The following is a 13,214-nucleotide window of genomic DNA, read 5'->3' as shown; positions in this document are numbered from 1 at the left end:
ATGAACCATATCTGGGAGCCCTTTGTAACTCTGAGACGCAGGTCACTGTGCTCGTGAAGAAAACTCAGAGCTAAAAATAGGAGTCATGGTTGTCTGAAATGATAGTTAGATAATCTCTTCAAAGGAGCTTGGGAAAAAAAGGTCAGTTAATCATTAGGGTCCTGTCACTTCATGGCCCGCTATCCTATGAAGAAAACCTTTCTTTCCAAAGGTTTGAGTTACTTTGTTATCTTTTTCTGCTTAAGAATTTAACACGGCTGTGCATCCTATTTACAAGTCTTGGTAAGTCTCTCTGAACCCACATTGTTTTTGGAGGTCTCATTTCTCTTTGCCTGAAATGCGCATATATTTTGATCAAGCATCAAGGACTCATATAAATTATAAAATTTGATAGCTGGCAAGAAGTTCAGAGATTTACTAGACCAATTCTTCATGTTATGGCTGAGGAAACTGAGGTACATAACTTGCTAAAGGCCAAACAATGAGTCTTGGTAGGTCCCAGATGAAAATCCAGGTTATCTGTCTCTTAGGGGAAGGCAGTTTCCACTAGTTTTGACCTAGCTGTTGAGGTTAGGTGTAGGTAATACCCAACCGAGGGGGATATGAAATCCAGCCCTTCCAATCAGCCATATTAGGCTGTTCATTACATAACCACAAAGCGGTTGAGTGATGGAAATAACTGTAAAGAAGGTTGTGCTAATTTCACGAATATGAACACAGCAAAAACCTAATATGCGATTTTCCTAGTCTATGTTTTCATGCAGAAGTGTATTTGTTGTAGAAATGGGGAAATGGCGAGTATTCTAGAATGTTAAAGTTAGAAGGTACTTTAGAAGTCTTCCAGGATAGCAGCTTTCAAACTTTCAGGATAGCAGCTTTCAAACTTTTTTTTAGAATGATAATACTATTTTCTATAAATAGTCTTAAATGGAACATTGATATATAAAGCAAATAAAAGAGGAAATTCACTGCTTGAAATAAATAGGTGGTCTATTATAATGAATAGGTGGTCTACTCACATAGCCTTTCTCGGAACCCCCAAAGTGGCTTCTAAAATACTTTTTTGAGACAAAATTTGAAAGTCACAAATGTAGCCCACAACTTTCATTTTATAGTACAGATGTTAAGGCCCAAAGAAGGGGTTTAGTTCCCTTAAGGGGAAATGCAATGTGTATAGTAGAATTATTTCTGGAGCCAGAAAATCTGGGTTTGACTCTAATGTTTCTGACCTTTAAAAAAATGTTGTCTGATTATACAAGTAATACAGGAATGCATTTTTATCGTGAAAGACTAAATGATAAAGATGTATTTACAGTAAATTGTAAAAGTTCCCTCCCACAATCCTACTTTCTTTCCCAGAGTTAACACCTGACAATATTTTGGGTTTTACATAACTTGAGTCACCTTTTAAAAGGATACTTTAGTCACATTTATTGTGATTTTTGATATATATGGGCTTATTCCTTTCATCTTTTTTTTTTTTAAATAATGTTTCTTTTTTCTTTTCTGGACTTTTATTAGATTTAATAGTTTTCCTTGTCATGTTTTCTTTTATGACTTAGAAATGATCCTCTTCCTCTAATTTAAAAGCTATGCACAGATAGATAGATATAGATTTAACTGGTAGCCATATTTTATTTCTGCTATGAGATGAGAAACTAAGTGGCACATATATACAATGGAATATTACTCAGCCATAAAAAGAAACAAGGGACTTCCCTGGTGGAGCAGTGGTTAAGAATCCACCTGCCAATGCAGGGGACATGGGTTTGAGCCCTGGTCTGGGAAGATCCCACATGCTGCAGAGCAGCTAAGCCAAATAAATAAGTAAATAAAGAATTGCTTTAAAAAAAATGAAATGAAATTGAGTTATATTTAGTGAGGTGGATGAACCTAGAGTTTGTCATACAGAGTGAAGTAAGTCAGAAAGAGAAAAACAAATACCGTATGCTAACATATATATATGGAATCTAAAAAAAAAAAAAAAAACAGGTACTGATGAACCTAGTTGCAGGGCAGGAATAAAGATGTAGACATAGAGAATGGACTTGAGGACATGGGGTGGGAGGGGGAAGTTGGGGCTAAAGGAGAGTAACATCAACATATATACACTACTGAATGTAAAATAGCCGGTGGGAAGCAGCAGCATAGCCCAGGGAGATCAGCTCGGTGCTTTGCGATGACCTAGAGGGGTGGAATAGGGAGGATGAGAGGGAGACTCAAGAGGGAGGGGATATGGGGACATGTGTATGCATATGGCTGATTCACTTTGGTGTACAACAGAAACTATTACAGTATTGTGAAGCAATTATACTCCAATAAAGATCTATTTAAAAATAACAAAAAAAAACCCTAATTATAAATTTACTGCTTTCTTCATTCAACTACTGTTACTTATATATTTTTTGTATCTTACTTTTGTAACTCTGTGTATTGTGTTGTTTGTGTGTGTGTGAGTGATAGAATGTATTCTTGATGAATTTATTGAGAAAGTCTGTTGTAAGTGAACTAGAAGTGAAAAGGTCTTTGTATTAGTTTGCTAGAACTGCCGTAACAAATACCATACACTGGGTGGCTTAAACAACAGACATTTATTTTCTCACAATTCTGGAGCTAGCAGTCTAAGATCAAGGTGTCAGCAGGGTTGGTATCTTCTGAGGCCTCTCTCCTTGGCTTGTAGATGGCCATCTTCTTCACATGTTTTCAGATGGTCTTCTGCAGTGTGTGTCTGTGTTCTAATCTCCTCTTTTTATAAGGATACCAGTCACCAGTCATATTGGATTAGGGCCCAGTCATATGACCTCATTTTAATTTTAAAGGCCCTATTTTCAAATACAGTCTCATTCTGAGGTTCCAGGGGTTAGGACTTCGACATACGATTTGGGGAAGACAATTCAGCCTATGACAGTCTCAGCTTTGCCTTACACGTGAATGCTAGCTCAGCAATCTCTACAGTTGTACTGTCCAATACAGTAGCCAATAGTCACATATGGCTATTTAAATTGAAATTATTTGAAATTAAATGAAATGAAAAATTCGGTTCCTCAGTCATAGCAGCCATATTCCAAGTGCTTACCACCCACTGTGGCTCATACATCCACCTTGAACAGCGTAGCTATAGCGTGTTTCCATCATTGCAGAAGTTCTGTTGACTAGCACTGCTATAGAGCGGCTTCATCTGAAAAATGATGCACATGCCTTTTGAATTCTATCAGGAATAGATAATGTTAAGCATGTGTTGGACACATGGCAGGGTGTTCAATGAATACTAGTTGAGTATTCACTCAACAGTGAGTGAATGGTAATATTAGGACTAGAACCCACTGTTTCTGCCCCATTGTTCCCCAAGAATAGCCATAAATGAGTCAGCTGTTGTGAAACATAGGACACAAGGAAGATCAGGCGAGAGAGTAAGAAGGGACGATGATATTAAACACACGCCTTAAAACACTGTCTTTATACCCAAATCAGAATAAACTTTATTCTATTTAATTCTCTCAATGACTTTGTAAAGAAGATACTATTATACCCATTGTATGAGTGAGGAATGAAATAAATACAGTTCTTGAAAGCTAAGTAATTACCCCAAGGCCACATACTTAAGTCAACAGTGAGTTGGTGGCAATGTCAGGACTAGAATACGCTGCTTTACCCGCTCCGTTCTCCTAGGATAACTAAAAACTGGAGAGTCATTGGGAAACACAGATGACTAAGGAGACAGGGAAATTCAAACCCAGATTGAACTTCAAATCCCTTCTACAACATTGATTCCCAAATTCATTTGACCGCTGTCCCCTCGGTAAACATTTTTGTTTACACATACACACACAACACACATATGTATGTATATATATATGTAAATTATAAACATTACTGTAATATACACTATAAAACACACTCCATGCTACGCACTAAAAAAGATAAAAATAAATGTAATAAAAGTTCTAATTCTTTTTCTCATGCTCTAGTATTATTTCACATGCTCTCTAGGATGCTGGTGCCCCCTTCCACTTTGGAAACCACTGCTCTAAACCATGCCATACTAAGAGGGAATATGCTGTCGAAGAATTTACAGGCCTGGGAATCTCAGCTTTCATCTGCTCATCCAAACCCCTCTGAAAAGAAACATAATTGGACTATAATGTATTCAACGTCAGCCACATTCTTGGAGTAACTAGGGCTTTTCACTATTTCTATGCACCAGTAGTCTGACATTTTGTCATTGGCTGTTATTTCAAAGAGAGAATTAATTTAAGACTACCATTCAAAGGTTGCTCCTGGCCATGCGGCCCATCCATGAAAGGCAGAGAAATGAGCAAAGCAACACTTCAGTGAACTAAGACGGTTCCTTTTCCCCAAGAGATAAAATATATATATATATATATATATATGTATTTGTCCCCCCTGAAATGGAGTGAGACTTGGAGAAACAAATAATTGATGTACTTGCATCATTCAGATTTTTGTATTGGCCTCTTTGTTCTTATGGCCATACATCACTTGCTGATTACAGCGATGACAGCATTTCTTACATAATGCCCTCAGCTTAAAAGCATTATCAAGTGTTTGATTCTCTCTCAGATGTGATCTCTCTCCTCTCTCTGTCCCTTTCTCTCTGTTTCTCTCAAGCAGTGGGGGGATATAGGTGTTATTATTCCCTTTTTACAGATGAAGAACCTGGCTTGAGAGGTGAGGTCACACAGCCAGTAAATGGTGAAGTCAGAACTTGAACCAGGTGCTCTGCTCCAGAGCCAATGCCCTGAGGGAGGTTTCACGTGATCTGGTCGGCATTACATAGTTGGGAGAGAGGACACTAGGTCTGAGAATCACTACAGGTCAGAGTGCCTCTGCAGCCAAAGTACCAACTCAACTTCATCTTGCCCTGAGAGATTCGCAGGGCTTTATTTACATCAGTGGTCCCTTGGATTCAGTCGAGGCTGTTTCTACATTCGCTATTCAGCCAAGACAAAGCCTCTAGGAGGAGCCTGAAGCAGTGCAAACCCCTTAAGCGGTTATCACGGGGACGGCAAATTGACAAACGCAAATCCACTCACGGAGGTTCTAAAGCTGATCAATGCGATCATCTTAGGAGCTGTTTCCGTGGGTTGGCTAGCATCTATCACTGTTCACCTGTGTCAACAACAGAAATTCTTTTGAATCCAGTCCTTTTTATCCCTGCTCCTCTTATTGCCCTGGCTCAGATGTCTTGCCTAGACTTTTTCAGAAGCTTCCCGCTGAGTTTTCCCCACCTGTCTTCCATCTCTCACACTGCTACCAGAGCTGTCTTTCGAAACACAGATCTTACGATGGCAGCTTCCAGCTTAAAGACCCCCATTAGTGCCCCCTTACTATGTGATCTTACTAAAAACTTTTGACATGGCATTCAGGTTTCTCCTCCTTGCCCCAAATTAACTTTCCAACTTTTCCTCCCACCGCCCCACTTTCCTTTATTCTATCTTCCAGCCTCTCCAGTCTAATCACTGTTCTCTAAAAATAGCCAGCCCTCTCATGCCTCTCTGCTTTGCTCATGCTCCATCCTCTGCCTGGAATGTCCTCCCCCTCCTTAACCTACCCCCTCGATGGAATCTTCCTTGGCCTTCCATGAGCTGCTCAGATGCTACCTCTTCAGTGCAGGCCTCCTCACCCACCCCTTTCCAGGTGGGACGCACCACTCTCTGCCCGGCCCCCAAACACTCCTTTCACACTCCTCATTTCAAGGAATTTTGACTGGTTTTTCATATGTCATTTTGGCTCATGAGATGGTGAACTCCTTAGGGGAACAGAGAGCATCTTTTTCATCTTTGTGTCCTCTGTGTTGGTACCTATAGGCATTTGAAATTTTTTGGTTGAATTTATTCATCTAACTGAGTGGGTTTTTTTTAATAATCATTTTTATTTACTATTTATTTATTTGGCTGCATTGGGTCTTAGTTGCGGCACACAGGATCTTTGTTGCGGCATGCAGGCTTCTTAGTTGTGGCGTGCATGCGGAATCTAGTTCCCCGACCAGGTATGGAACCGGAGCCCCCTGCACTGGGAGCCCGGAGTCTCACCCACTGGACCACCAGGGAAGTCCCTAACTGAGTGGTTCTGAGAGGTCTTGAAAGGGCTAAATTCCTAACAGATCTGAGATAAGGAGCAAAAGAGAAAGCACAAAATCAGCATGAAGAAATTACTTATTTAAGCATACTCCATCTAAAATGTTAAAATAAGGATTGGGTGTACTTTTTGAATAGTTGGAAGCCTTTTACTGGCTTTACCAAAAAGTTCATGCCATGCCTAAAATGGAAATAGCACCAGGTTGGAACAAACAGATTGGGTTTCTAGTCCTTCCTCTGCGATGGACTGAGCTGTGTGCCCTTTGGCAAGTTGGTCCTCCTTTCTGATTTTTTCTTTACTAAAATGCTTGACAAAATGACTTTAAAGGTGTCTTCTAACTGTAAAATTTGAAGGTTATTATCTTCTAGTTAGGAAGACTAAGTCTTTATTTCCCTTTGAGTGTGATGGTCCCTTAGGAACAAGAGCAGACATTCCACATCGTCATAAAAACACTTTTCTCCTACTGTGGCCCCATTACATAAAATTTAGGTATTAGAGGGCTTCCCTGGTGGCGCAGTGGTTGAGAGTCCGCCTGCCAATGCAGGGGACACGGGTTCGTGCCCCGGTCTGGGAAGATCCCACATGCCACAGAGTGGCTAGGCCCGTGAGCCATGGCCGCTGAGCCTGCGCGTCCGGAGCCTGTGGCACAACGGGAGAGGCCACAACGGTGAGAGGCCCGCGTACTGCAAAAAAAAAAAAATGTAGGTATTAGAAAAAGCACCAAATATTTTATGAAGTGAGAGTTCCTGATACAGGGTAAAAAACAAAAACAAAAGCAAAACAACTAACAAAAAATTCCTTACTGCCAAAACATCACGCCTCTGGCCCTTTAAAGTTGAAAGGCCATGCATAAGGCTAAGAAAAAGACCTCAGAAAGATTAGTTGATCTGATGGGTTCACAAAGATGGAGGAGAGAATAAAGTGGTCAGGTCATACGTGAAGATGGTTTGGAGAGGAAGGAGAAGATGCTTGGAGGTGGAGTTTTAAATTCAGGTCTTTAGGGAAGGCATTCTACAACACGTCACAGGTACAAAGGGAGTCGGAAATCCTCAATGTTGTGAGTGCAGCTGTATCCCTGGCACCTGTTAGATGCTGTGACAATTTCCTTTTGTGTAACAGGAAACTTGAAAGCCCTCCAATGTTCTGAAATGCTATTCTACCCATTTTTTTTAAAAACTAGGCTTTATTTTTTAGAGCAAGTTTAGGTTCACAGTAGAGTTGAGCGCAAGGTACAGAGAATTTCCATATACATGCACAGCCTCTTCCAATGTCGGTATCCTGTATAGAGTGGTACATTTTTTGGAATCGATGAACCTACACTACACATCATTATCATCCAAATTCCATAGTTTACGTTAGGGTTCACTCTAGGTGTTTTACATTCTGTGAGTTTTGACAAATGTATAATGACATGTGCCCATCATCATATTATCATACAGAGTAGTTTCAGTGCCCTGTAAATCCTCTGTGCTATGTCTATTCAACCTCTTTCCCCGCTAACCTCTGAAACTTTTTATTTCCTCCATAGTTCTGCCTTTCCTGGAATGTCATATGGTTGGAATCACACAGCACGTAGCCTTTTCTGATTGGCTTCTTTCACTTTGTAATATGCATTTACGCTTCCTCCATATTTTTACATGGCTTGATAGCTCATTTCTTTTTAGTGCTGAATATGGATGGACCACAGTTTATTTAGCCATTCATCTACTGAAGGACATCTCAGTTGCTTCCAAGTTTTAGCAATTATGAATAAAACTGCTATAAACATCCATGTGCAGGTTTTAAAAGTTTTCAGTTCCCTTGGGTAGATACTAAGGAGTGCAATTGCTGGAGCATATGGTAAGAATATGTTTAATTTTGTAAGAAACTGCCAAACCGTCTTCCAAATTGACTGTATTATAGTCCCACCAGCAATGAATGAGAGTTCTTGTTGCTCCACATCCTTGTCAGCATTTGGTGTTGTCAGTCTTCTGGATTTTGGCCATTCTAAAAGGTGTATAGTGATATCTTATTGTTTTGATTTCCAGTTCCCTAACAACATAAGATGTTGAGCATCTTTTCATATGTTTATTTGCCATCTTTGTATCTTTGGTGGTGAGGTGTCTGTTGAGGTCTTTTGCCCATCTTTTACTTGGGTTGTTCATTTTCTTATTGTTGAATTTTAAGAGTTCTTTGTATATTTTGGATAACAGTCCTTTATCAGATATGTCTTTTGCAAATGCGGCTTGTATCCTTATTCTCTTTTTCAGCATCTTCTGCAGAGCTGTTCTCATTTTTAATAGATCCATTCAAGCAAAATTCTACTTTTAAATTGTTTAGCAGAAATCTCACTTATCCAGAAATTTCTTTCTAGCCTATAGAAATAGACTTTGTTTTATTTGTATTTCCTTGATTTAGGAGTTATAAACAGAAGTTAGAAAAATCATCTGTCATCAAATTTGAGTTATAACTTACAATGTGTGTTTCAAATATCCATTGAGGGGATGTCTTGGGGTTGGGAGATTTCAATCCAATTTCTTAAATCCACTTTGCTATATCTGAAGTCATAGACCAAGGGATTTCAACTAAGTTTCCATAAAACCACAGGAGATAAAATTTATTTCTCGCTGAGTATATGTATTGTTATGGCAATGTCTGTCAGCTGGAATGTGGGCTAAGTAGATGGTGAGATGTTTTGTGAGTGAGGAACAATTTCCTGAGAAGATTAGCTGGAACCTAAGAAAGGTCTCCCATTTCCTGGAAGATGAGAAGGTTTTGCCTCATGAGTATATGAAAGAAAAGGGTCAGGGCAATAAGGAGCTCTAGTTACAGAATGACACAGTGCTGGAGGGAGGCCAAGTATACGGGGTGACAACTGTGGATCTTTTTTATAGATGTGGATCCTTTTATAGATGCTGAGATATGGTGCTGGTGGTTGTGTTATAGTTAACTTGCTTGGTGACATTTTGATTCTGTGAATTCCTTCTAGTGAGTTGTCTCCAAATGCTAGAATTTGAAAGTGCTCCACGAACTCTTAGAGGCTTTAGAGCCAGTACGGTTAGATGACAAAACTTGAAGATCATGAGACCCTGTAATAGTTTCAGTCTGCAAAAAAAGATTGTATTATTCATTCTCTGCTGGATGTGTGAAGGCAGATATCATAGACCAGCTTCAATAAAAATGTTTTCCTTGTAGATCCAAGGAACCAGACACAGTTACTCAGAGACGAACTGGTGATTGTGGGAGTAGGAAAACATATAGCAAATCTTCAAATACCTGATGAACTGCCATATATATAAGGAGGGAGTAAATGTGTTTCAAGAAAAAACAAGGACCAATAAGAATAGACATTGTAGATAGGCTGATATTGTTTCAATGTATAAAAAAACTTTAATCCATCTAATAACACAGTGCATCCTTTTTCACTTTATGATAATTATAGAAAATGAAAGAAGTTTTACAGCCCACGGTGGAAAAGAGTAGTCCAATGACTCCCACCTGCCTGAGGGCTGAGATGTTTACTATCTTGGCAACCTGTAATCCATTCACAGCACAGTGATAGGGAAGCTCTGTACTAATAGGATCAGTGGTCTCTGAAAAGAATAAATTCCCCGTCATAGGGAATTTTCAAGCAGAGTTTGGAAACAACCCAGATGAGGTGCTGTAATGGCAATTTTTAAAAATTCTTTAAAATTTATGAACTTTTTATTGTATAGTTTTATACATTCTGACAAATACGTAGTCTCACATAACTACCACAACAATCAAGATACACAATAATTACCATCCTCCAAAATTATTTTGTACTTCCCCTTTGTAGTCAAATCCACCCCCCCCCAACCACTGGCAATTGCTGACCTGTTCTCTACCCCTAAAGTTTTGCCTTTTCCAGAATGTCATGTAAATGAAATCATACAGTATCCAGCCTTTTGAATCATGTTTGTTTCACTCAGCATAGTGTATTTGAAATTCATCCGTATTGTTGACTCATCCAAGGTTTGTTTCTTTTTATTGCTGAGTAGTATTCCATTGTATAGATCTACCACAATGTCCATTCGTCAACCAGTTGAAGAATATATAAGTGACTTCTGGTTTCCAGTATGGCATGTAAGGATCTTGGAAGTCATGATTCCATTCTAACAACAAGTTAAAAGCTGAACAAACTGAAAATTAACAACTCTTCTTATACCCATCAGAGAATTGAGACCACAGGAAAAACTACTGCCCCCCAAATTGGAGAGACAGATAGGTGGATATAGAGAATCACAATTTACTGGAGCAGAAGCCCACAAGTAGAGACCTTCATGGGAACCATTACTGGGTTTCTTTTACTCAGTACCTCATATCTAGCTTTCAACAAAAAATTACAAGGCATATTAATAGGCAAAAAACAGAGTTTGAAGAGACAGAGCCAGATTTAGATATGGCAAGAATGTTGGAATTGTCAGTCCAGGAATTTAAAACAACTATGGTTAATATGCTAAGAGTTTTAATGAAAAAAGTAAACAACATGGAAGAACAGACAGGTAAAGTAAGCAGACAGATGGAAATCCCAAGGAAAAATCAAGAAGAAATGCTAGGAATCAAAGATACCAAAATAGAAATGAAAAATGCCTTTGATGGTCTCATTAGTAGACTGGACACAACTGAGGAAAGAATCAGTGAGCACGAGGGCATATTAACAGAAATTTCCAAAACTAAAGCAAAGAGAAAACAGACTTAAAAAATGGAACAGAATATCCAAGAACTGTGTGACAACTATGTAACATACCAGAAGAGAGAAAGGAGCAACAAAAAAAAAAATTTGAAGCAATAATGACTGAGAACTTCCCAAAATTAATGTCAGACAGCAAACCACAGATCTAGGAATCTTAAAGAACACCAAGTAGGATAAATTCCAAGAATATTTGGGTTGTTTCCAGTTTGGAGTGAATAGGAATAAACTACTAATTCTACAACCAGTAGCATACAGGTTTTTGTGTGAACATAACTCTTCATTTTTTGAAGTAAATACACCAGAGGAGAATTTCTGGGTCATAAAGTAAGTTCATGTTTAATTTTTTAAGAAACTGCCAAATTGTTCTCCAAAGTGTCTGTACCAGTTTGCATTCTCATCAGCAGTGAATGAGAATTCCAGATTCTATATCTACCAGCATTTGGTATAGTCAATTTCTTGATTTAAAAATTTTAGTCATTCTAATAATGGTATTTTAATTAGTTGTTCTAATAAGTGTTTTAAATTTGCATTTCCTCAGTGAATAATGATGTTGAGAATCTTTTCATGTGCCATCAATATATCTTCTTTAGTAAACTGACTGTTCAAATCTTTTGCCTATTAAAAATTGGATTGTTTTCTTATTGTTGAGTTTTGAGAGTTCTTTATATATTCTGGATACAAGTTCTTTATCAGTTATGTGATTTTTCAAAATTTTTGCCCAGTCTGTGATGTTCTTTTCATTTTTTAAACATTTTTCAAGCCTTTTATGACTCCACGATTTTCATTTTGATGGAGTCCAGGTTAATAATTATGTCTTCCATGGATTATGCAAACTTTTGGGGTTGTATTTAAGAACTTTTCCTAACCCAAAGTAACAAAGATTTTCTCCTATGGTTCCTTTAAAATAAATGTTTGATAGGTTTACATTTTATATTTAGGCATATTATCCATATTGAGTTTATTTTTGTATAAGGCATAAGGTGTATGTTGAGGTTCACTCTTTTGTGTATACGGTTGTCTAACTGTTCTGTCGCTACTTGCTGAAATGACTGTTCTTTCTGCATTAAAGTTCTTTTGCACGTTTGTCAAAAAATTGTATCAGATCAATTGACCATACTTGCATGGGTCCATTTCTGGTCTCTCTATTGATTCTGAGCACTACTAAAATCTCTGGGGAATGTTAATTTTTGTTTGTGCTATTAAGTCAGTCCAGTGAATTTTCTTTATTTCAGAAACTGTATTTTTCGGGTCTGAAATTTCCACTTTGTTCTTCTTTATAGTTTCTATTTTTCTGGTGAGAACATCTATATTTCCATTCATTTCAAGAGTGTCCACCTTTACTTCATGGATCATGGTTACAATAGTCACTTTTTTTTTAACATCTTTATTGGAGTATAATTGCTTTACAATGGTGTGTTAGTTTCTGCTTTATAACAAAGTGAATCAGCTATACGTATACATATATCCCCATATCTCCTCCCTCTCGCGTCTCCCTCCCACCCTCCCTATCCCACTCCTCCAGGTGGTCACAAAGCACCGAGCTGATCTCCCTGTGCTATGTGGCTGCTTCCCACTAGCTATCTATTTTACATTTGGTAGGTATATATGTCCATGCCACTCTCTAATTCCAATATGTGGATCGTCTTGGGTTTGGCATCTGTTGGTGCTCTTTTCCTTTGAGAATTGGGCCGATTTTCTCTATTCTGTGTTTTTTGCTTTTTTGTAAGTCAAGTAATTTTGAATTGTATTCTGGAATTTTGAATATTACGCTGTGAGGCTCTGGGCCTTATTAAAATCTTCTGGAGAGCATTAATTTTTATTTGCTTGCTTATTTTAGCAGGCAATGTGCCTGGTTATGTTCATATTCCAAGTTGTATCTTACCTTCTGAGAGTGGTGGGTGCAATGTCAGTTCAAAGCTTTTGCCGTGCTCTGTCTGTCTGCCCAACACATACACCATTCAATTGTTTATCTGTTACTTGGGCAGTGATTGATATCATAGTTTAGGTCTCAAAACTTTTTCTCTTCTTTTTGGGTCTGTGTTGTACATGCATAACTCAGGAGTGAGTGAGATTGGTGCTTGTTCATAGTCAGAATGAAGGGATTTCCAAAAAAAAGGAAAATAAAAAGAATTAAGGGATTTGCTTCTCCAGCTTTCTCATCCTTAGACTTGCCCTGACTCTCTGTGGCTCCCAGGGGCCCTTTTTTGCAGTCTTCTGGCTAGTAAGCCATTGTTTCTCCCAGAATTTTAACCCATGCACTTTCTGAGAACCTGGGGTGCCTTCTAGGCAGCATGAAGAGAAAGAAGAGAGAAAAATAATAGGAATCCCTCCCATTCTCTTCAGGCCATTGGGACTCTTTCCCGATTTGTGCAAACCGAGAGATGGTTGTTTGAGTTTTAGGTACGCACACTACTGCTGC

General features: G+C 38.5%; 1 long non-coding RNA gene across 1 annotated transcript in view; it reads left to right on the top strand.

The window, feature by feature from the left end:
- LOC137230368 (uncharacterized) overlaps window positions 1–13,214 on the top strand; it is a 34,821-nt gene that overhangs the window by 12,542 nt on the left and 9,065 nt on the right. The window lies entirely within an intron of this gene.

This window comes from Pseudorca crassidens, chromosome 9 (genome assembly GCF_039906515.1).
Source record: "Pseudorca crassidens isolate mPseCra1 chromosome 9, mPseCra1.hap1, whole genome shotgun sequence".
Lineage (NCBI taxonomy): Eukaryota > Metazoa > Chordata > Mammalia > Artiodactyla > Delphinidae > Pseudorca > Pseudorca crassidens.
This window is presented reverse-complemented; position numbering and strand designations above follow the sequence as displayed.